We start from the raw sequence: 23263 nt of genomic DNA on the forward strand, positions 1-23263 counted from the left end.
ATCAGTTTGTGGATGGCTTGTGCTACTATAATTCAAGCTCGTATCAAAACGCCTCCATAGTGTTCACCAAAAATGACTAGAAACTTGACATCACGATTCGAAGTAATAGTCCGTGGAACTCCGTGTAGGTGCTTGAAAGAAGAGGTTCGCCGCACAAGTAGCATCTGACGTCTTTTTGCAAGGAATGAAGTGTGCCATTTTAGAAAATCTGTCAACTACTACAAACATAGAATCCATACCTCGTTGGGTCCGCGGAAGACCCAACACAAAATCCATGGAAAGGTCCTCGTTGAGCATCATAGACATCAACTTCACATAAGAAGAGTCGTCATTTTCCTCTAAATGAATCTACTTTATCCGTAGTTTCAAGTTATGCAAGCACTTTGAAAGGCTCAACCAATTTACTACAAGCAACTCAGAGTAGACGAATATTGTGTTACGACAATGCAAATCAGGATAGATCTATATTATGCTGGGCATCAGAATGCAAAACGATGTACAATACTAGAAGGTACCAGTCAGCTTAAAGTCTAGAACAACATACAAAGGGAAATAAATTGAGTGTTCTGTTGTGACATCTTACCACCACGTAGACTACCATAGATAAATATCAGGTCACCAATAGCAGCGGCAACATGCCTACAGCATCTCGTCAATTCAACTGCAGCATCTTCACCAGCAACATCAGCACTGTATCTGCCTTTCCTGGGAGTAGTAACAACAGACTTTGTATCACACCAGACTCCTGCGGCAGTATCCAGAACTACACACAGAAACATGAAAAATCTGAGAAAAAGACTTGAGTGTAGATTTTGTACACCAACAATTTCAACACATTTGCTGGATTACAAGGAAAAAGAAAATAAAGGAAAATACCTACAACACTTGATGAGTCCTCCACCATGCGTCCACCACCAAGTGCACCACCAGACACATGGAGCCTTGCATTTACAAAAACCTACAGGAGCATAGCACATCTCAATGATTGGTTTCTAGATACCGAACAGGATGAGGGAAAATGTCAACTAACAGTGGGGTCTTTTTTTTTTTTGGTTGGGAGTTTAAAAGAAAAACTCACCGCTACATGTTGATATCTAGGAAATGGTGAGACACCAGGAGCAATTGCCCATTCCCACCGACCATCTCTATGTTTTGCAAGTCCATATGCACTGGCCAGTGGCTGAAAAAATCATTAAGAGAGGATGTAACAAGTCAAACATGTATGACAATAGAAGAGGTGTATCTTGACCTTGATAGGGAGAAGGAATCATATAGAAAAAATTGTACAATAATATTCATAGCAGATACAGCAGTATTCAAGACAAACATACTAGCATGAACCTCTACACACACACACACAACTAAATATATATGCATGAATTAGACATCATCATAATAAAAATAGAAATGATGAATTTAAAACACACAAGTTACATCTCAACCACACAAAATAGAAATGATGCCATGTACACCTACCCTATGAGCTCCACCTAAGAAGAACCTTCAATTATTCAAGATACTACTCACTTTCCCCTTTCTAGAGCCTTCAATTATCAAGATGCTACTCATTATTATTATTATTATTATTGCTTATTCACACGAGTGGATACAAAAAGAAATCAATCGAACTAAATATCAGTTTGAGGCCAAATCAAACTATAGCAGTAAATTTTACTTGGCAGAAGAAATTGATCCAAATCAAAATTCGGCCTACTGAGTGTGGAGGAAGGACAAAGAAGAGTGTGTAAAGCCCTCATGAATGTATCAACTAACATAAGATACAGGCCAATAAGGATCCGATTAAAAAACTGATGAACAAATTAAAAAATTTTAAAAGATTCGTGTATTTCCTAAGCTTACGAATATTTAATACTCTATGTATTTAGCTATATCAATCGAATTCAAATTCAAAAACAAGAGAGAAAGATATCAGAAGCAAGTAATTCATCGTTTAATTCAAGATCTAAATTATTTATGAGCTTTATCAAACTAAATTGAAATTGAGAGAGTGTGAAATCAAAATTAAACAGAGCAATATAGAAATCAACTACGACCAAAACATGTAACAAAGAAGAATTCAAAGCAAAACAACAAGATTATAAACTAGAAAAATCATTCAAAGATTAACCAAATTATGCTCTGTTGGGTTGCTAAGAAAATGTAACGAAGACACAGGAAACCAAATATATATATATATATATGTATGTATATATTACCTCAATTTAGGTGAGCTTCAGTTTTCTAGCCAAACAAACATAAAAGCATAATACTAAAAGTTTGAAATTATACAAACAAGAGGTTCGAAAACTAAAAGAAATTTAGCAAACAATCTAGAGAAATGTTCAGATCAAGTTTTAAAGCCAAAGCAAATCAAGATTTAATAATTTAAAAAAATAAAATAAATCTACGAATCAAAAGGATGTTTCGAAATCAGAATCTGCACCGCATTGATAAAAATAAAGATATAGGGATTATAGAGATAGAGAGTTGGATTCATACATAGAAATTAGGCCTACCGATTATGAATCGATCCAAATCTTCATCAACAGCAGATCGAAATCTTCAAATTTTCATCAACAATCTATCAAAATCTTCATATCTTCATCAAAGTGAGTCGAGCGAGAGAGAGAGAATGGAGAGTGGAGAGTGGATAGTGAGATTCGAGCGAGAGAGTGTGGAGAGTCAAGTGAGAGAGGAGAATTTGAGAGATTAACAGTATGATTTGTGAGATTTTGAGAGAAGAGAGAGAGAGAGAGTTAGGAAATAAGAGTGAACAGGGATAGGGCAAGTTTTACACGATTTGGGGGGTTTTTTTTTTATTTTAGTTAAGAACACGATTTTGGGGGTTAAGTAAAACGGGATTATGATGTAAAAAGTGATTTTTTGCGTCGGTTAAATAATCAGTCGCAAAAAATCGTATTTCTAGTAGTGTGGCTACAAAAGCAACAAAACCCCTGATGCTTCAATTGATTATAATGTCCTATCATTTACTGAACCTTCAGTTATTAACTACTTAGGAGGTTCACCCAATAACAATGAAAAAAATGATCTCCCACAAGAAGGCAACAGGCCCCTACTTTTTCATCAGGTTAATACAATCTACAGACAACACAGCTGATGCTAAATTTCTACCTGTTTAAAGAAGAAATCCTGCCAGAAGAAAAGGAAATAAGAGTCAAGTTTAAGAAAAATCATCTCTTAAACAATCTGTTCAAAAGCCAGAACTTTATTATTATTATTATATTGTAAAAAAATTATTTCCATTTTTTTTTTTGGGATCAGCAATAAAAGAAGAATTTTATCAAAAAGAAGAAAAGAGAAGTACAAAGAAGGACAAGAAGTCCTCAAAAGCAAAAACCAAAAAATCAACGAAGGAAAAAACAAGAAGCCCCCAAATTTTTTTTATTTCAATTTACTATCCAATTAAGGAAAAACCAGTGGTTTACAAATCAATTGTCATTAACAATTTAAGAAACATATATTGAGATTTTCATCATCAATTTAAGAAATAGAAAGTTTCCATATTGTTGAAAATTCCAAAGATTCTCTAATTAAAGGACAAAATTTGAAAGGTATTGCAATATTGATAATTAAAATTAAAAAAGAAAAAAAGATTGATGAGAACCAATAATATGACACATAGATTTTTACATTATAAAAATTCAAAAATTTGAGAAAAATAGATTGAAGTTTTCATCAATAAAGACCTTACAACGCCTTTGCTTATATTATATAATGATTCCCAATTGTCTAGTAGTTCTAGTTTTAAGATGTAAACTATAGCAACTCTTTATCATAAAATGTATGCTCTTAGTTGTAATCATCTAATCATTTTTATTTTATTTTTTTGGGAAAATATTTATCAAATAATTAGAGTTTATACTCCTACTCTTTTTGGAATTGGAAACAAAAACTAATTTCCCATTTGTCTATGTTGAAATTTGCACCAATTAATCACAACATCAACAATAATCAACACATTAACTGTATTTTAACTGAGGACATTTGTCAATAAACATGGCATTCAAGCTACAAAAGCTAACAAATTGAAATCAATTCCCAAACAGTAAACAAAAAGCTAACAAAGAGTAGTTCAATACAAATCTAAACAAGATCAAAACCAGAACAAACATGTAAACAAATAGATTAGAACTTACCTCCAATGAGAAAGTTACGGTTTCATTTCTCAAAGGAGTTGACTTTTCCACCGCCGCCGATCAATGATTGGATCAGTCGAGAACCTGAAAATAAAATAAGGATGATTATTCAATCAATACATAGAGGTACATATATAAATTCATATATATACTTGTATAGAGAGATTTTTAAGAGAAGAGAAATTATCTAAAAAAGGTCAGATGATGTGTACGCAAATATAGAGAGATCGAGATTGTACGAGAGAGAGAGATAGAGATCAAGAGAGAGATTGAGAGATCGAGAGAGAGAGAGAGAGAGAGTCAAAGATCGAGGGAGAGGTTGAGAGATCAAGAGAGACAAAGATTCTTACCGGTGTTCTTCACACAACAAGAGAAAAAGAGTGATGTCGAATCCCAATGGTTTTAATTCCTGTCTAGGACAAGATTGGGAATGGAGCAAATAAACAAAAAGAAATAGAGAAATAAATTGGGCCTTGCCTTCCTACGAGCTTAATGAGGTTTAAAGTCACTCATAAATTGGGCCCTTTAACTATCACTTACTTTTGTCTCATATTATGCTATCCCAAATATATTTTTTTCCACGACTGAATAGACTGTCGCAAAAAAATAAATGTAAAAAGTCAATTTTCTAGTAGTGCTCTAATGAGAATTAAGCTCAAGACGTGTAGTTTTAGGCTGTTTTGGTTCTTGAATGAACTATTGGTTTGCAATATGTGATAGTGTTCTTAATTCCCAGCTTTTGCTATTGTTGCAATTTTCTATTTTTACTGAACTATGTTGAATTTATTATTGCCTTGTTAGGTAAAAAAATTTGAAGTTTTGTGTTTCGTTGTGTTTTGAGTTGATGTTTTCAACGGGTTTGATCCTTGATTATGTTTGTCTCAATGGACAATTTTGAAGATTAAATTTGCCCTAGTCAATACGTGTTATCTGTAGTCACTAATGATCTTGAGAATGCAATGATGGTGGAGTACCTTTCCCATTTCTTGTTCAGGAGTTAAATATATCTCACTTCCAACATGCCTGAAAAATAGTGGTTAGTTGAGACAATGTGGCCTTGAAGTTCATTTGTGAGTTTGGGTATTGCGCACCAATATTTTGGGTTGCTTATGTTTTCTGCTACCAAACGCAACAAATTCATCGCAGCAACTCTTCAACTAAAATTATGAACGACAAAGTTTTTAAGAAAACAATTGGGACTTGAGTTCTTGTTGGTGTTGCCTATTGAAAATGTAGGGGCCCTGATTGGTGATGCATTGTGTGTTTGTGTGTGTGAAACAAGCCCAATGACTTGTAGTCTGATCTAATGTCTTTTATGTGGGAATTGACCGGAAAAGGGTTTGTTATGAGTTGCTAGGTGGTTGTTGCATGACAACCATGGATGGTTATATAATTAGGGCAAGTTAAAAGTTTTATTTATATCTATATATATGTTCAATTTTGGGTTGCTATCATTTCAATTTCCACATTTTGTTAGGAAAATGGTGGAAAATGACTTTTGAGTTGTGGACACACATATTTCATGTTGCTTTTGTCTTTTCATAACAAAATGGTAGTAGAAAGTCTAGATTGAAACAAATCAAAAGATTAATGATAATTTACCCACACAGTAACAATGGTTCATAGTTGATCGTGGTATGTGTAGTTTGCACTTATAATTACATCCATACTATTTAAAAAAAGGGCATATTACCTACACCTCCCTTGAGATTTAACAAAATTACAAATTTCCCCTGAGGTTTCAAAAATTGCATCTCGTACCGTTGAAATTAACGTCGTTAACGGATATCATAGATTGATTAAAATGCCTTTTTGACAAATAAGGGCAAATTACCTATACCCCCCTCCCCCCGAGGTTTAGCTAAATTACAGATTTTCCCTTGAGGTTTAGCTAAATTGCTGATTCCCTCCCAAGGTTTAGCTAAATTATCATTTTTAAATAAGTTATGAAATGCAAAATTAAAATGGAAAAACACTTATCACACCACAAAAAATTAAGGTTTTAGAGACCAAAATTTAGGGACAAAATTATTTTTAGGGGGCCAAATATTTTTGTTGCGAAAAGTGTCATTATATTTTTAGCAACGAAAATTAAACATTAGTGATTAATTATTATCTTTTTGGTATCAAATTTTTTTTCTCAACAAACCATTTTGAGACCAAATTATTTTCTCCCTAAAAGTCTATTCATTATTGACATTTTCGAAATTTTATCGCTAAAAGCCTTATATTTGACTTTTTAGGGCGACGTTTTAGTGACTATTATCACGATGATAGAAATTAGTCCCTAAATGTCTTTTACAACAAAATTTTCAATTTTAGAGATCAAAAAAATTGGTCTCTAAAACTCTTATATGTTGTAGTGTCAGATGGTGAAAATATCATAAAATTAATAAATAATTAAATAAGTTAAAAATATAAGAAATGACTTGTCAAAAATTCATAGAATATGTTTGGTTTGATTTTTAGAAATTTATTTTTTTAAAAAAATCAAAAATTAATTTGGTTAAGAAATAAAAAATAAAAAAATTATTATTATTTTTATATAATTTTATCTTTTTAGTGGTTAGAAATAATTTTTACAAATTAAATATATTTTTTCATATTTATTTTTGTTAAATTAGTTTTTATTTTATTTTATTGTTTTTGAAATTTTTTTTCAAACAACAAATCAAAGATGGTTTCAAAAACTTAATTTTTTTTTTCCATCTACGTAATTCTTTTGTAAATTTTGTTGATTTATCAAAGGGATTTCAACAGGGGCAATATCATCCATCAATTTATTTTTTGGTGAAGTTAGCTAACCATTCTTAACGTTTAGTTAACTGTAGGGGTTAAATTGTTATGCGAATATAAACCTCGCGGGGGGTGGGGGGGTGGAGGATGTAATTTCTGAAACCTTGGAGGAATCTATAAGTTAGTTAAATCTCAAGGGAAGTGTAGGTAATTTGCCCTTAAAAAAAAAGTAAATATTTGAAGTTTCTTGCTAGTAGGGACTTGAAGACCTGAATACAAGCATTGCTATGACTAGTGTTTTAAAAGATGCGCTTAGGCACGAGGCTCACTAAGGCACACGTGAGATGCTTTAGACTGTTTGAGGCGAGACGCAGTAGAAAAGGCACTTGAGGCGCACGCCTTAGGCTTAGGTGCGAGGCGCACGTCTCATGCGCTTCATTTAAATTTTTCTCTATCCTTATTCTTTGTGTGTGTAACCATATAAAATTACTACCCCGTTAATCTAAAATGTAAACACATGGTTTGAGCATCAATTTTCATATCAAAAAAAGCTATAGGCATTAAGCAAAAGCTCTGGGATTGCAAGATAGGTATATGGCTTTGGGATTCCTTTCAATGTAGTAAATTACAACAATTTCAGGTCAATGATTGAAGCTATCATGCAATTTGATCTCGATTTAAAATTAAAACTACTAAGATATTATATAATGTGAGTTCTTTATCTAGAAATGATTGAAGCTATCAAGCAATTTGGTCCCGATTTAAAATTAAAATCACTAAGGTATTATATAATGTGAGTTCTCTATCTATAGAAAAAAATCAAGTTAATAAATTGATAAAAAAAGATAAATAGTATTGGGCAAAGTAAGATTGAATGTTATTTTTAAGAAAATTTTGAAACGTTGAATGTTATCTTTCATGATTTTTGGAATATTGAATGTTGTTCTATTTTTTTATTTTATTTTATTTTTTGAAATTTTAAGAATATTTGTTTTATGTTAAAAATTTTGCCTATATTAATATTTTGGTTATCTTCAACAACTTGTGCCTCTCTTCGGTGAGGGGCGCGCCTTGCCTTGCGCCTCACGCTTAAGCTCCAAGAGACTTTAATGCCTCAATGCACTTAAAACTTTTTAAAACACTAGTCACGACATCTGATTGCATGAGGAAAAATTATGGCTTGAAAGCTTGAATTGATGGTGATTATGTACTTGGTGTTGCAGTCATTGGACATGCTCTAAATTGTCTAATTTAATGAGAGCCATTGTGTGAATGATTACTTTCTTTGTTTCCATTTCTTGTTCATGTGTGTGGATTATAAATTAGAAAATGCCAATATTGACCTGTCTATCCGAAAGAATCTCAAACAACACAACACTAACAGGAAGTGGAAGTAGCAAAATGATTTTGTTTTGCAGAGTGAAGCCTCTACATATTTGTGTGCATATATATAAATATATTTGAGGAGTTTAAGAGTAGTGTCCTCTCCTCCTCCTCAATTATATGTGAACAAATCAGAGAAACTTCAACATGGAGAAATTTTTAAACGCAAAGAAAATCAGAGAAATTGAATTTCTCTGTGTTTTGAAATTTTTTTGGATCAAAATTTCTCTAAAAAATATTAAGGGACCTTAACCACTATGAAAATACTATATGTCTTTTATCATATAAACTCTTAATACTAGGGACCTTAAAAAAAATTTCCTAAAATGTATGACAAGTATTTAAAAATATATAGAAGTACTTAAAATGTGCAAAAATATATATATATATATATATTTTTTTTTTTCATATTTTAACATTTTTCTCATTTAACAAAATAGTTTATTAAACTGTTATTAGCATACTCTTGCAAATAGTATTATTTCAATGTTAATAAAGATTAGAGGTTTCGAGTCTTAACTAGACGTGAAAGTCACGAAACTAAATAATAATAAAAAATATCTTTATAGGGTGATTAGGGCCTACCTCTCCTTTAATGTTAGGCTAGATCATATAAAATGCAATTTATAATTAAAAAATATATATAACCACTACAAGAAATCATCTTTTTAGGGACAAATTTATTTCATCCCTAAAAGTGTAATATTTGTTGGAAAAAACTTTAGGTAACTAATTTTCTCTGTCGTGAAGTTTGTCCCAAATGGCCTGTCTGGAAAGCCAAAAAATGACTTTTAGAGACAAAATTTTGCATTTGCTACTATAAATAGATTTTTAGAGACAAAAATATGTGGTTGCAAAAAATTTTGATTTTGAGACAGCCAAAATTTGCCTCTAAAAGTCTAACAACAGTCCAGGGGGAAGAAGTAGTTATGGAGACAAAAAAATAATTTTTGAGACAACACAAATTGGTCTCTAAAAGTTTTAGTTCTTCGGACAAGTGAAAGTGGTGGCTAAAAGCTTTAGTTTTGCACGTAATTAAAAGTGGTCGGTAAAGGTTGTAATTTTTTTGAAACAACTGAAATTGGTCTCCAAAAGTTTGATTTTTTTTTTTTTTGGGTGGCTTTTTGATTTTGTAACAAATTATTACTCTAAAATACTAGTTTGAACATCAACTTATATTCCTTTCTTGATTTCTCAACAACCAAACAAAAAATATCAAACATATCACTAGACCATCTGTTCATCTCCAAATTAAAATTCAAAAAAAAAAAAAAAAAAAAACCATGCTCATCACATTCAAAGAGGCTTAATCAAAAGATATTTCAATGACAAACAAATACGATGCTCTAATTCATTAGTATGTAATATCTGGATTGTATATTATAAACTGATAGAGATTTCAAAAGTATTATTTCCAATTTATAAGGCCAGTGCCATAAACATTGCTTGTAGCATTCAACTATTCAATGAACAGATTGTAAATTGGAGTTATATCTAACTACAAAACAAAACAAAACAACTCATCACATCTTCTTCTCAAGGGATTCATTGAAATGTTATTCAAAATCTCGCAAAAAGTTCCTAAGCCTTCAAATCGATGCAAGCTTGCAGAATCTGTATAGAACTAAGATCTTAGAACAAACATTTTTCATTCAAGGGAAGCTATGTGTTGTGTTTAAGTAATATTTAGTTTTAAGTAGTAAACTACTAGACAGGAAGTGTACGAATAAGAAGTCTACCTATGAACTAAACTAAATAAACATTCGAAATGGGAGAAAAAGAGTGTTTGATGTTAGCTACCAACACCAAGCAAAATAGTGTTTGATGAGAGTTTATGCTATCAAGTAATTTGTAGTTAATTTGTTCTTGATATGTAATCAGCAGATTTGCAGGACTAGATTTCATATTTGAATGAACCCCTCTATCTTTCTTACTGATACTGAGAATTTAAACAGAAAAAAATATATATATTTGATATTAAAAAACCATTATCAACAAAAAGTAATAATTTATTGACTTTAATAAGTGAACTTGAATAAAATTTTAATTTAAAAGGACCTTATTTATGTTTAGTTTTTTTTTTCCTTCAATCTAGAACTCTAAAGTAGATTTTTCTTCAAGTTTGGATAATTGAATCAAGAATTCTTTCATCACTGTAAATTGAATCACTATTTGGGATCCAAGATCCTATTTTATCTTTAATTCAATCTAAATTGTTTTTATCTAATCCATAGGAGTAAATAGAAAAGACAAATCTCTTGTGATACTCGATCTAGAATATATGTTGCTTTTGCAATTGTTGTTTTTTTAGCTTCTTGTGTTGTGTTGTTTATTTATTGTTTATTGTGTTGATTAGCAATCCCATGAGAATCCTCTAAACCAAGGGTTCTCCATTTTCTTGATTTGCAAACATAAATTTCATACAAAAAATTTTACTAGAATGATATGACATTGAAAATTTTGAAATATTAAGTCATTTTGATGGGTAATTTATCCAAAATATAAGCCTAAAAGAGAAAAGTTAAATAGAAATTGGGGAACTTTACTCCACATATTGTACACACCTTGTTGAGTTATGTAATTTTTTTGATAAATATTATAAATTTTTGTGATAAATATTACATAATCTTTTGGTGGTGATGTTACAACGACAACTTCTTAAGTTAAAATATTGTACTTTACAATAATTTGTGATACAGTTGTATATTTTTGTTTACTTTATTTTCATCTAAATGTTACTCAACAACAAATAGACTATTATATTTCAAATTGTTAAGACGATGCAAAAAACACAACACTACAATAAAAATAACTAGGAAGATACGATACCATAACAATGTTTAAATGGACTATCAAAGTTAATCCATTAGAACATATAAAAAAATAAAGAGAAATCATGTGTAAAAACAACGTAAGATGAAATTCTATAACTATCAAACTGCTATTACTATCTAGATTGAAAATATTACTTCTCTATCACCATAAAAAAAGAAAAAGAGAAAAAGAGGGGGGTTATAAAAAAAAAGTTCAGGCAATAGAGCCATGTGGTTTAGTTATGAGCCACGTGGTTTAGTGCTCTATGAGTGTCGATCATACGGATGTTTCCCATGTGGCCTCATGGTCACTTGGGGTTGGACCTAGTGTACAAGTGTCATACGCTCACAACTTCACCTTTCCACAAGTGGGAAGCTCGGACTCCTTATTGTATTTAATTGATCAATGAGGACCGCTCAGTTTGCTCCCCAAATGTAGTTGTTCCTCTGGAAGTGCACAAAAAGCTGTACATCTTGAAACTTTAGTCTCTTCTTACCAAGTTAAAAGGAATATTTATAATGCAAGATGAATGAAAATCTTGTAAATCTATCCGACCATTATTCCTTCCCTTGACAAGAATACAATGCAAGTAGTTTTTCGGTTTAGTTTTCAATCTTGGAACAGATATTATCTTACAGTAAGTTCATAGAAGGTGACTCTCTGCATTACTTTGCATTTGGTTTAAACAAAGGCAATGCAATATCTAACTTCCTTCAATGACCCCTAAAAGTTTAATGCAGAATACATGAATAATCTACATTAATTATCTATTTGTACTCTCATTTGATAAGGGAGAAGAAGTTGAATTGGTAGATGAAGCTGATGAAGACAATGATAATGATAATGAAATGGTGAAGTTGAATTCTATCTGTAATCGCTGGTAGAGAGCGAAGTAAGAAACCAGTTCTTTCTTCTTTTCCAATTCAAGTTCCCTAAGTGGTATAGCAACTAGAAATCTCTTCATGAACTCTCTACAACACTCGTTGCCACTACAAATTTCGTCCTCACTTGCCTGATCGGAACTGACCCCTTCTTTCTCTACCTTCTCGCGAATCAAAGCCTAGTCATCAAACCTCAAAATGTATGCTTGGTTGCAACCCTCAAAGAGCCGCTCACCGAATGTGTTGATGATGTGGTAAGTGTTGACGTCGACCTTCAACACGAACAAATGATCATTCTAGCTTACTATGTAAATCCTAGGTATGTCATTGTCACCCTCTGCGTTCTTCTTGATCTCATCCCATATCTGATCAAAAGAGATATGTGACGACCGGGTCCTTGTTTCCTTTATATGCCTTCTTCCTCCATTCTCTTTTCATCTTCATTGAACTTGAAGCGTTCGGAAATGGTTCTCTAGATTAGAGTTCTTGCTCTTGCTTGGTTCGGTGTCAATTTTCGCTTGTTCTGGAGAGCGTGAGGTCAGGTCCGGAGTGCCCGATGGTTGAGCCAAAAACTTTTTTGTACTGGTTGGCTTGTCGCACGTGCGGGGGCCTTGGGCTGCACGTACAGGAGAGGGACCGCACGTGCGGGAGGCTAGGCTGCACGTGCAGAATTCAAGGGAGATGGGAGGCTGGACACTGCCTAAAAGGCATGTGCAGAAGGAGGTACGGGAGAGGGCCACCACACGTGCAGGATGAGGGCCACACATGTGGGAAGGGGCGCTCCGCATGGGCAGGGAGGGGCACCACCCGTGCGGCAGACGGGCAGTCTGAATCTCTGTTTTTTTTACCCTTTTGGCCGAAGTTGTATCACATTTTGGGGCTTTTTCTCTCACCCTATACTTCATCTCTCTCCTCCTTCTCTCTAGAAAACCCTAACCAAAACATTTAAACACCTTGATTCCTTGCAAATCCTTGGATCTAGAACATCATCATCTCTTCATAATCTTGAAGACCTAGCTTGGACTTCTCTTGGTGTAGGAGGAATTGAAGAATACTCCATCTTGAAGCTAGGGTTTCATCATCTCCTTCATCAAGCTTGAGGTAGGGAATTCTTGAGTCATATATACATGTTTTGCTTCATAAATGTTGATTTTAAAGCTTCCATGAGGTTGTTGTGTTAATTTTAATCTTGCACTAAATGAAGAGAGAGAAAGGGAGTTTTGAAAGAGGGGTTTTAGATCTCAACTTCCTTTTTATCCATGAGAATGTTCTTTGTGCTAAATTTAAGAAAAATATGGTTTTGATTGGGTTTCACCATGAAATGGGAGGATTGTTGGGTTTTGATGAAAATCTTAGAAATTCGGAGTTTTTGAAAACATGAGAAAAACTATGAAATTCTTCTTTTTTGTGTTTAAATAAGTAAATGAGTGTGTATTTCATAATGTGATATAATGAAATGATAGTTTCTTTGATATAAAAGAGTGGAGGACTTGTTTTTTTTTAACTATTTTTGAATGTATGGAAATATTTAAGTGGAAGATGATAATTGTTGTGCATTATGGATTGTGAGAATTAATGTTTGAAAAACATTACATGTAGTCTTGATGAGACTATATTGCTAAGAATTGTGAATGGTGAATTGTGGCTAAGTGTAGATAACATATGGTTATCTTGGGGAAGAGCATTGAAAAGAGGTAATTGAATATGTGATTGTTAACAGTATTGTAGAGACTTTGAAAATGGGGAAATGTTATAAGATATGGAAAAGCATTGCATTGCATATTGGTTCAATTATTATTTTTGCATTGTAAATTTCAATTGAAGATATTTATGTCATGAAAGAAAATAACGTTGTGATAATAACTATGGAACTGTGTATGCGGTAAATATGATGGTAAGTCCGGTTAAGGGGTGTAGATGAATTTGATAAGTTGGCCTGAGTGTCCATGGTGAAAGACCAGAAAACCGCGCGAATAGGTATCCAGCCTTCCGATTAATACTAGTAAAAATGACAGTTTGGTAGTACTCGTAGAGTCTACTTGCAGACACCAGCCTAGGGATTACCAGTATTGTATTTACCACCCCTATTGATTAAAATTGGAAGTTTGAAATGTGTGGAGATGGCAAACTTTTATTGGAAAAAAAATTGAGATCTTCAAAAAGAACATGAAATGAAATTTCTTTAAAAGAGCATGGCATGGCATTGACATTTGCATTTCATTGAGAATTGCATAACTGTATATACTTTGTTAGAATTCTCTACTGGGCCTTGTGCTCACCCCTATGGGACTTTGGTGCAGGTAAAGACGTGGTGATCCCGCCAAGTTGAGGGCACGGATGATTGTAAAGAGTACATAGCTCTTATTTTTGTTGTGATCTTTTTGTAAGCCAATGGCTAATGTGTTTGGGTCCGAGAGACCATTTTGTGTAACCGGCCTATTGCCTTGGAAGATGTAATCCCTTAAGGGCATTTTATTGTTTTGAGATTTGATGTTTCACATGCTACAGATTCATGTATTCCTTTACGTTGTGAATGTATACTGTATGTGGAACTTTTGTATTAAACCCGTTTATTATATATGTGAAGATGGAAGGATTATTGTCACTATGTAGTGAATGTTTATTAATTTGGGGAGTTCATGTTGAATTATTTTCGGGGCATTACAACATGACTCCTTTTAATGTCTCAAACTTTTTCGGGCCGAAGAATCCGATGAAGGACTTCTCATGCAAGACCGGTATTGGTTAGAGTTTAGCTTGCAAGACAGTCTTGATGTCAAAATGCTTGTCGGAGAATTGGTTTATCAAGTCCTAATTGTCACAAAGCTTTCTCCATTCAAAGAAGCCTTCAACTATGAGCCTGTCGAATTGGGCCCTCGTAGGCGTACTGTCTTGGTTGGATTGAAGCCAATTGGCAATGACTACAAGAGTGTTGTACATGCGCTTTCTTCGGCAGCTTTGTCGCTCCATTGGTCGAAGGAAGCGAAGAAGACATTGGCTTTAAGCTTTGCTTGGCCATCTCTGCTAACTAGCTCCTTTTCTTTCCAATGACCAGTGGTGCTAGGTTCCGTTTGCTCATAAGCAGGTTCATTGACATCTAATTTCTGCAAAAAATAGTTATGAAGAAAGGTTAGATTACAATTTTCAACCTCACTAGTATCAAAATATGTATTGATATTGACAGTACAGTTATATATTAGCTGATATCGAACAATACCAGTAAATATATCGAAAGTTTAAAATCCCGATACATATCAGTTCGTATGTTATGTATGAGGCAATATTTAAAATCCTGCAAAAGACCCCCTAACCCATTTTGGAATAGTAGCGCAAATACAAGCTTATACGAACTTTATGTATAGGGCACTATTTGAAATCCTACAAAAGAAACAATTGTTAGTTCTTGCATATTCATTTGTCTGAATATATGTATAAAAACTGCCCCTACAATGTGTAAGAAAGTATATGAAGGTATCTGGGAATATGTGAAAAGAGCATTGAAATTCTAAATATTTTGGCATTTTCTCTACATAATTGACAGTCATAGGGTTGCCATTAGCATGATCTATGATTAAATAACGAAACATATGAATTTTACCTCATTATCAAGCCGAGCAATTTCCAAGCGATCATTTTTATCATCACAGGCAGCAGTTGAAATTTCTTCTGAAGCTGCACAAGAACTGGTCAGATCATATTTACTACCTAAACAAGCCCTAGCTCTTTTGACATGTTAAAGATCAGCGGTCTATCAGTATGCAATGAAATAACAACAAAGCACGAAGGAATCCAATATACTAATGGTTTTAATAACTGAGAGTTGCCAAACATTGTTCTTGATTTACCAGAACTAAACTTAAAAAAACAGTGGGTGCACTTACTGATCACTTGTGGTAACTGATTATTAGTTTGAGAATCAATATCCATGGAGCATGAGCTTCGTATATCAAGAACCTTGGCTTCAGTCTCCAGCTCTTTAATAGGAGTCTCATTTGCTTTTGGGTCACCCTACAATAACATCAAATAATAAGAGAAACCATATGAGTTAAGTATTGCTTCATTGCAGTTAACTAAGAATGCAATTTATGTAGTCTATTTCGCTGGCAACTCTTTCATATAGAACCATATTCAAAGTTCGTAGCGATTAAGTCACATAGGAATATGAAATAAACAAACCGCCAAACAATAATTAGGATGGTATGCTTTTGATTTTTGGTTAATAGAATAATCAAAAAGAAAATAAACCTAAACAAAGATAAATTGCTTCATTTTTCTTTGGCTGGTAAAAGAGTATTTTAGAAATTCCAACCAAACAGTGCCAACATATTTTTTTCAACATTAACACACCAACAAGACTGATGTTCACTAACCTTGCAGTAGCTAATGGCAGATGTCAACTTCTCAGTCCTCTCATCTTTATTCATTTCGCTATATAAATAGTTACAGTTCTTCTTCGGCAAGTTCCCATCATCACCGCGACTAGTTTTCTTCTCCGACAAGTTACACAAATCCATTCTCATCTTCCCCTTATTTTTCTTTGGTTCCTGGCTCTGTCAGCTTGTAACATATCAAGTACCTCTTGAGCTTCCGCATCAACGATGTCCCGAACCTCTGGTGATTACGCCTTGCTAGGTCCACAAGTTAAGGTTGAGACATAGATGAAACAAAGCCATTTGTGGGTTTGTGTGATGAATTTGAATTTGAGGGCTTCATGAAGAGAGAGAGAGAGAGAGAGAGGAGATAACGCAGTACGAAAGCGAGGTTGATATACCTGAATCCATGTGACTGGAACTGGAATCCACTAGAAAAAATATACTAATAAGAATATCATTGATGTCTCAAAGAAAAGTTGTCTAAGCCTAATGGCTTACAAGAATATTTATACTACTGGAGCTTTAGACAAAAACAGAAAAAAAATCAAAATCAAATCTGCCTACAATTTTGCTAGAACATTCCTAATAAAACAAAAAGAAAAGTGCTTAAATTTCTCCTAGTAACAATTAAGGAAGTGTTCCAAAAAATCATCTCAGCAACTTTCAATCAATCAAGCTCACTTTATGCAATTATTCATCTCTTGCAATTGCAATCAAATATTTTGATTGCAATCAAATATTCTGTCTTGCATCAGTCCCCTCCACTTCAAAAGAACTCGCCCTCGAGTTATTCTCTGGGTATAACGGCTCATCTGGATGGTACTCGAACAAATCTGCAACATTGAAGGTAGGAGAAATTTGTATATCCTCTAGAAGATCAATCACATAAGCATTGTCATTGATCCTTACCTCGATTTGGAAAGGACCATATTTTCTGTTTGCCAACTTGTTGTAAGTAGCTGCAGGGAATCGGTTCTTGTGTAAATACACTAGTACTTGATCTCCTTCTTTGAACACTTTAGTTCGGCAATGCTTGTCTGCGGCTGCCTTATACATGTTATTGGCTTTCTCTAGACTTTGCCTCATCTCAGCCTGAATATTCTGAACTCGATCTGCCATGTTTTCAGCTGCAGCACTCAACCCTGGAAGCTTTGGTAATGAAGCCAAATCAAGTATAAGCTTTGGAGGTTTTGTGCAGACGACCTCAAATGGGGTCTTTCCCGTTGATCTGCTGAATGTGCTGTTGAAGGCAAATTCGATCTGAGGTAGAGCTACATCCCACTATTTTGGCCTGTTACCAGAGACACATCTGATCATGTTTCCCAAGGATCGATTTGTCACCTCGGTTTGCCCATCAGTTTGTGGATGGCTTGTGCTACTGTAATTGAGGCTCTTATCAAAACGCCTCCATAGTGTTCGCCAAAAATAACTGAGAAACTTGACATCACGATCCGAAGTAAGTCTGTGGAACTCCATGTAGGCGAACAATTTCTTGAAAGAAAAGGTTCGCCACACGAGTAGCATTTAACGTCTTTCTGCAAGGAATGAAGTGTGCCATTTTAGAAAATCTGTCAACTACTACAAACACAGAATCATACCTCGTTGAGTCAATGGAAGACCCAACACAAAATCCATGGAAAGGTCCTCGTTAAGCATCATAGACATCAACTTCACATAAGAAGAGTCTTCATTTCCTCTAAATGAATCTACTTTATCCGTAGTTTCAAGTTATGCAAGCACTTTGAAAGGCTCAACCAATTTACTACAAGCAACTCAGAGTAGACGAATATTGCTTTACGACAATGCAAATCAAGATAGTCCCATATTATGCTGGGCATCAGAATGCAAAACGATGTACAATACTAGAAGGTACTAGTCAGCTTAAAGTCTAGAACTACATACAAAGGGAAATAAATTGAGTGTTCTATTGTGACGTCTTACCACCACGTAGACCACCATAGATAAATATTAGGTCACCAATAGCAGCAGCAGCATGCCTACAGCGTCTCGTCAGTTCAACTGCAGCATCTCCACCAGCAGCATCAGCACTGTATCTGCCTGTCCTGGGAGTAGTAACAACAAACTTTGTATCACACCAGACTCCTGCCGTAGTATCCAGAACTACACACAAAAACATGAAAAATCTAAGAAAAAGACTTAAGTGTAGATTTTGTACACCAACAATTTCAAAACATTTGCTAGATTATAGGGAAAAAGAAAATAAAGGAAAATACTTGCAACACGTGACGAGTCCTCCACCATGCGTCCACCACCAGACACATGGAGCCTTGCATTTACAAAACCTACAAGAGCATAGCACATCTCAATGACTGGTTTCTAGATGCTGAACACGAGAGGGGGATATGTCAACTAACAGTGGGGTCTTTTTCTTTTATTTTTTAATTTTATTTTTTATTTTTGGTTGGGAGTTTAAAAGAAAAACTCACCGCTGCATGTTGATATCTAGGAAATGGTGAGACACCATAAGCAATTGCCCATTCCCACTGACCATCTCTACGATTTGCAAGTCCGTATGCACTGGCTAGTGGCTGAAAAAATCATTAAGAGAGGATGTAACAAGTCAAACATGTATGACAATGGAAGAGGTGTATCTTGACCATGATAGGGAGAAGGAATCATATAGGCAAAATTGTAAAATAATATTCATAGCAGATACAGTAGTATTCAAGACAAACATAATAGCATGAACCTCTACACACACACACACACACAACTAAATATATATGCATGAATTAGACATCATCATAATAAAAATAGAAATGATGAATTCAAAACACACAAGTTACATCTCAACCACACAAAATAGAAATGATGCCATGTACACCTACCCTATGAGCTCCACCTAAGAAGAACCTTCAATTATTCAAGATGCTACTCATTATTATTATTATTATTATTATTATTATTATTATTATTATTATTATTATTATTCACATGAATGGATACAAAAAGAAATAAATCGAACTTAATATCAGTTTGAGACCAAATCGAACTATAGTAGTAAATTTTACCTAGCAAAAGAAATTGATCCAAATGAAAATTTGCCCTACTGAGTGTGGAAGAAGGACAAAGAAGAGTGTGTAAAGCCCTCATGAATGTATCAACTAAGATAAGATACAAGCCAATAAGGATCCGGTTAAAAAACTGATTAACAAATTAAAAAATTTCAAAAGATTCGTGTATTTCCTAAGCTTACTAATATTCAATACTCTATGTATTTGGCTATATGAATCAAATTCAAATTCAAAAATGAGAGAGAAAGATATCAATAGCAAGTAATTCATCGTTTAATTCAAGATCTAAATTACTTCTGAGCTTCATCAAACTAAATTGAAATTGGGAGAGCTTGAAATCAAAATTAAACAGAGCAATATAGAAATCAACTACAACTAAAACATGTAACAATGAAGAATTCAAAGCAAAACAACAAGATTATAAACTAGAAAAATCATTCAAAGATTAACCAAATTATGCTCTGTTTGGTTGCTAAGAAAATGTAACAAAGACACAGGAAAACAAATATAAATATATGTATATATATATTTTACCTTAATTGAGGTGAGCTTTAGTTTTCTAGCCAAACAAACATAAAAGCATAATACTAAAAGTTTGAAATTATACAAACAAGAGGTTCAAAAACTAAAAGAAATTTAGTAAACAATCTAGAGAAATGTTCAGATCAAGTTTTAAAGCCAAAGCAAATCAAGATTTAATAATTTAAAAAAATATAAAAAATAAAATGAATCTTCGAATCAAAAAGATGTTTCGAAATTCGAATCTACACAGCATTGATAAAAATAAAGATATAGGGATTACAAATATAGAGAGTTGGATTCATACATAGAAATTAGGCTTACCGATTATGAATCGATCCAAATCTTTATCAACAGCAGATCGAAATCTTCAAATCTTCATCAACAATCGATCAAAATCTTCATATCTTCATCAAAGTGAGAGTCGAGCGAGAGAGAGTGGAGAGTCGAGTGAGAGAGAGGAGAATTTGAGAGATTAATAGTATGATTTGTGAGATTTTGCGAGAGAGAGAGAGAGAGAGAGAGAGAGAGAGAGAGAGAGAGAGAGAGTTGGGAAATAAGAGTGAAAGGGGATAGGGCAAGTTTTACACGATTTGGGGGTTTTTTTTTTTTCTGTTAAGAACATGATTTTGGGGGTTAAGTAAAATGGGATTATGATGTAAAAAGTGATTTTTTGCGATGGTTAAATAATCAGTCGCAAAAAAATAGACGCAAAAAATCGTATTTCTAGTAGTGTGGCTATTGAAGCAGCAAAACCCTTGATGCTTCAATTGATTATAATGTCCCATCATTTACTGAAGACAACACAAAGCTGATGCTAAATTTCTACCTGTTTAAAAAAAGAAATGCTGCTAGAAGAAGAGGAAATAGGACTCAAGTTTAAGAAAAAATCCTCACTTAAACAATCTGTTCAAAAGCCAAAACTTTTTTATTATTATTATTTTGTAAAAAAAAAATAAAAATTATTTCCATTTTTTTTTTTTTTTGGATCAGCAATAAAAGAAGAATTTATCAAAAAGGAGAAAAGAGAAGTACAAAGAAGGACAAGAAGTCCTCACAAGCAAAAACCAAAAAATCTATGAAAGAAAAAATAAGAAGTCCTCAATTTTTTTTTTAATTTCAATTTACTATCCAATTAAGGAAAAACAAGTGGTTTACAAATCAATTGTCACTAATAATTTAAGAAACATATATTGAGATTTTCATCATCAATTTAAGAAATAAAATGTTTCCATATTGTTGAAAATTCCAAAGATTCTCTAATTAATGGACAAAATTTTAAAGGTATTGCGATATTGATAATTAAAATTAAAAAAGAAAAAAAGATTGATGAGAACCAATAATATGACACATAGATTTTTACATTATAAAAATTCAAAAATTTGAGAAAAATAGATTGAAGTTTTCATCAATAAAGACCTTACAACGCCTTTGCTTATATTATATAATGATTCCCAATTGTCTAGTAGTTCTAGCTTTAATATGTAAACTGTAGCAACTCTTTATCCTAAAATGTATGCTCTTAGTTGTAATCATCTAATCATTTTTATTTTGTTTTTTTGGGAAAATATTTATCAAATAATTAGAGTTTATACTCCTACTCTTTTTGGAATTGGAAACAAAAACTAATTTCCCATTTGTCTATGTTGAAATTTGCACCAATTAATCACAACATCAACAATAATCAAAACATTAACTGTATTTTAACTGAGCACATTTGTCAATAAACATGGCATTCAAGCTACAAACGCTAACAAATTGAAATCAATTCCCAAACAGTAAACAAAAAGCTAACAAAGAGTAGTTCAATACAAATCTAAACAAGATCAAAACCAGAACAAACATGTAAACAAATAGATTAGAACTTACCTTCAATGAGAAAGTTAGGGTTTCTTTTCTCAAAGGAGTTGATTTTTCCACCGCCACCAATCAATGATTGGATCAATCGAGAACCTAAAAATAAAATAAGGATGATTATTCAATCAATACATAGAGATACATTTATAAATTCATATATATACTTGTATAGAGAGATTTTTAAGAGAAGAAAAATTATCTAAAAAAGGTCAGATAATGTGTGTGCAGATATAGGGAGATCGAGATTGTACAAGAGAGAGACAGAGATCAAGAGAGAGATTGAGAGATCGAGGGAGAGATTGAGAGATCGAGAGAGACAGAGATTCATACTGGTGTTCTTCAGACGACGAGAGAAAGAGAGTGATGTCGAATCCTAATGGTTTTAATACCTGTCTAGGGCAAGACTAGGAATGGAACAAATAAACAAAAAGAAGTTAGAGAAATAAATTGGGCCTTGCATTCCTACGGGCTGAATGAGGTTTAAAGTCACTCATAAATTGGGCCCTTTAATTATCACTTACTTTTGTCTCATATTATGATGTCCCAAATAAATTTTTTTCCACGGTTGAATAGGTTGTCGCAAAAAAATAGACGCAAAAATTCAATTTTTTAGTAGTGGTAGAGAGGAGTTGTGTAATGAGAAATGTACCAATTATTTATACCCATCCATGTACATACTTATGTGTGTTGACTATTTTTTGTGTCTTTGCCCGGTTAAGTCTCTGTCTTTTACATGATCCCACACTTTGGATTTCTCGCTAGATCAAACAGTTTCTAAGTGATGTGACATGGTGATGGGGTTCGGTCCACTGCTTTCGATAGAATCTGAAAGGTCTAACGGAGAGAGTTCAACAAGAACTCAAGATTGAGCTCAAGCATACCCAACTGTGAGTAACTAACACTTAACAATTTTTTAAGTTTTATCAGTTTGTCTTTGTATTTGTTAAAATTTCTCTATTCAATTGAGAAAACTCACTTGTAATCAAAAGAATGTTCGGAATTCTTCAGTAATCAAAAGAATATTCAATTTCTCTACCTAGTGGATAGCCATTCTAAATTTTCAAGTGTTGTCCGTGTGCTAGCTTGCGTGGTTGGCAATTTGAATTATGTTGGCATATTTCTTGTGCAGCTATTGAATGTTTATGCACCCAAGTTTGAGACTAGTGGAATGTTTTGGCCAGTAGTACATAGTCCAACAATATTTTCCCTGATATTGATGCAAATTATTGCCATTGGAATATTTGGGCTAAAGAAACTTTCCCTAGCATCCAACTTTTGTGTTTCTCTTCCAGTTCTCACTCTTATATTCAATGACTATTGTCGGAAATGTTTTCTACCCATATTCCAGGCTTACTCTGTTGAGGTACGTTTACATAGAACACCAATTGTCTTTTCATCCTTTTGATTTTTATTGTTCAGTTGATGTCTAACTGATGTCAAAGACATTTTGTATATATTACTTACATCTAAGAACAATAAATGAATTCGTTAATTGATATGCATACCTC

The 23263-nt window shown here is 33.3% G+C and overlaps 1 long non-coding RNA gene and 1 pseudogene across 2 annotated transcripts; both read right to left on the reverse strand.

Annotated features, from left to right (window-relative positions):
* Positions 1-750: 750 nt before the first annotated feature.
* Positions 751-21863, reverse strand: LOC145790966 (uncharacterized). 2 transcript variants are annotated; one of them, XR_014330452.1, is made up of 4 exons: positions 21768-21863; positions 20223-20305; positions 18792-18893; positions 751-958 (listed from the first exon to the last, which is right to left on the reverse strand). It is a non-coding gene; the product is annotated as an uncharacterized LOC145790966 (long non-coding RNA). The 2 variants fall into 2 exon arrangements; XR_014330451.1 differs by lacking the exon at positions 20223-20305 and having other exon boundaries at positions 21768-21859.
* Positions 2974-3083, reverse strand: LOC145792109 (small nucleolar RNA snoR74; annotated as a pseudogene).
* Positions 21864-23263: the final 1400 nt, after the last annotated feature.

Source organism: Camellia sinensis, chromosome 5 (assembly GCF_055761805.1).
Source record: "Camellia sinensis isolate YWXY chromosome 5, ASM5576180v1, whole genome shotgun sequence".
NCBI classification, from domain to species: domain Eukaryota; kingdom Viridiplantae; phylum Streptophyta; class Magnoliopsida; order Ericales; family Theaceae; genus Camellia; species Camellia sinensis.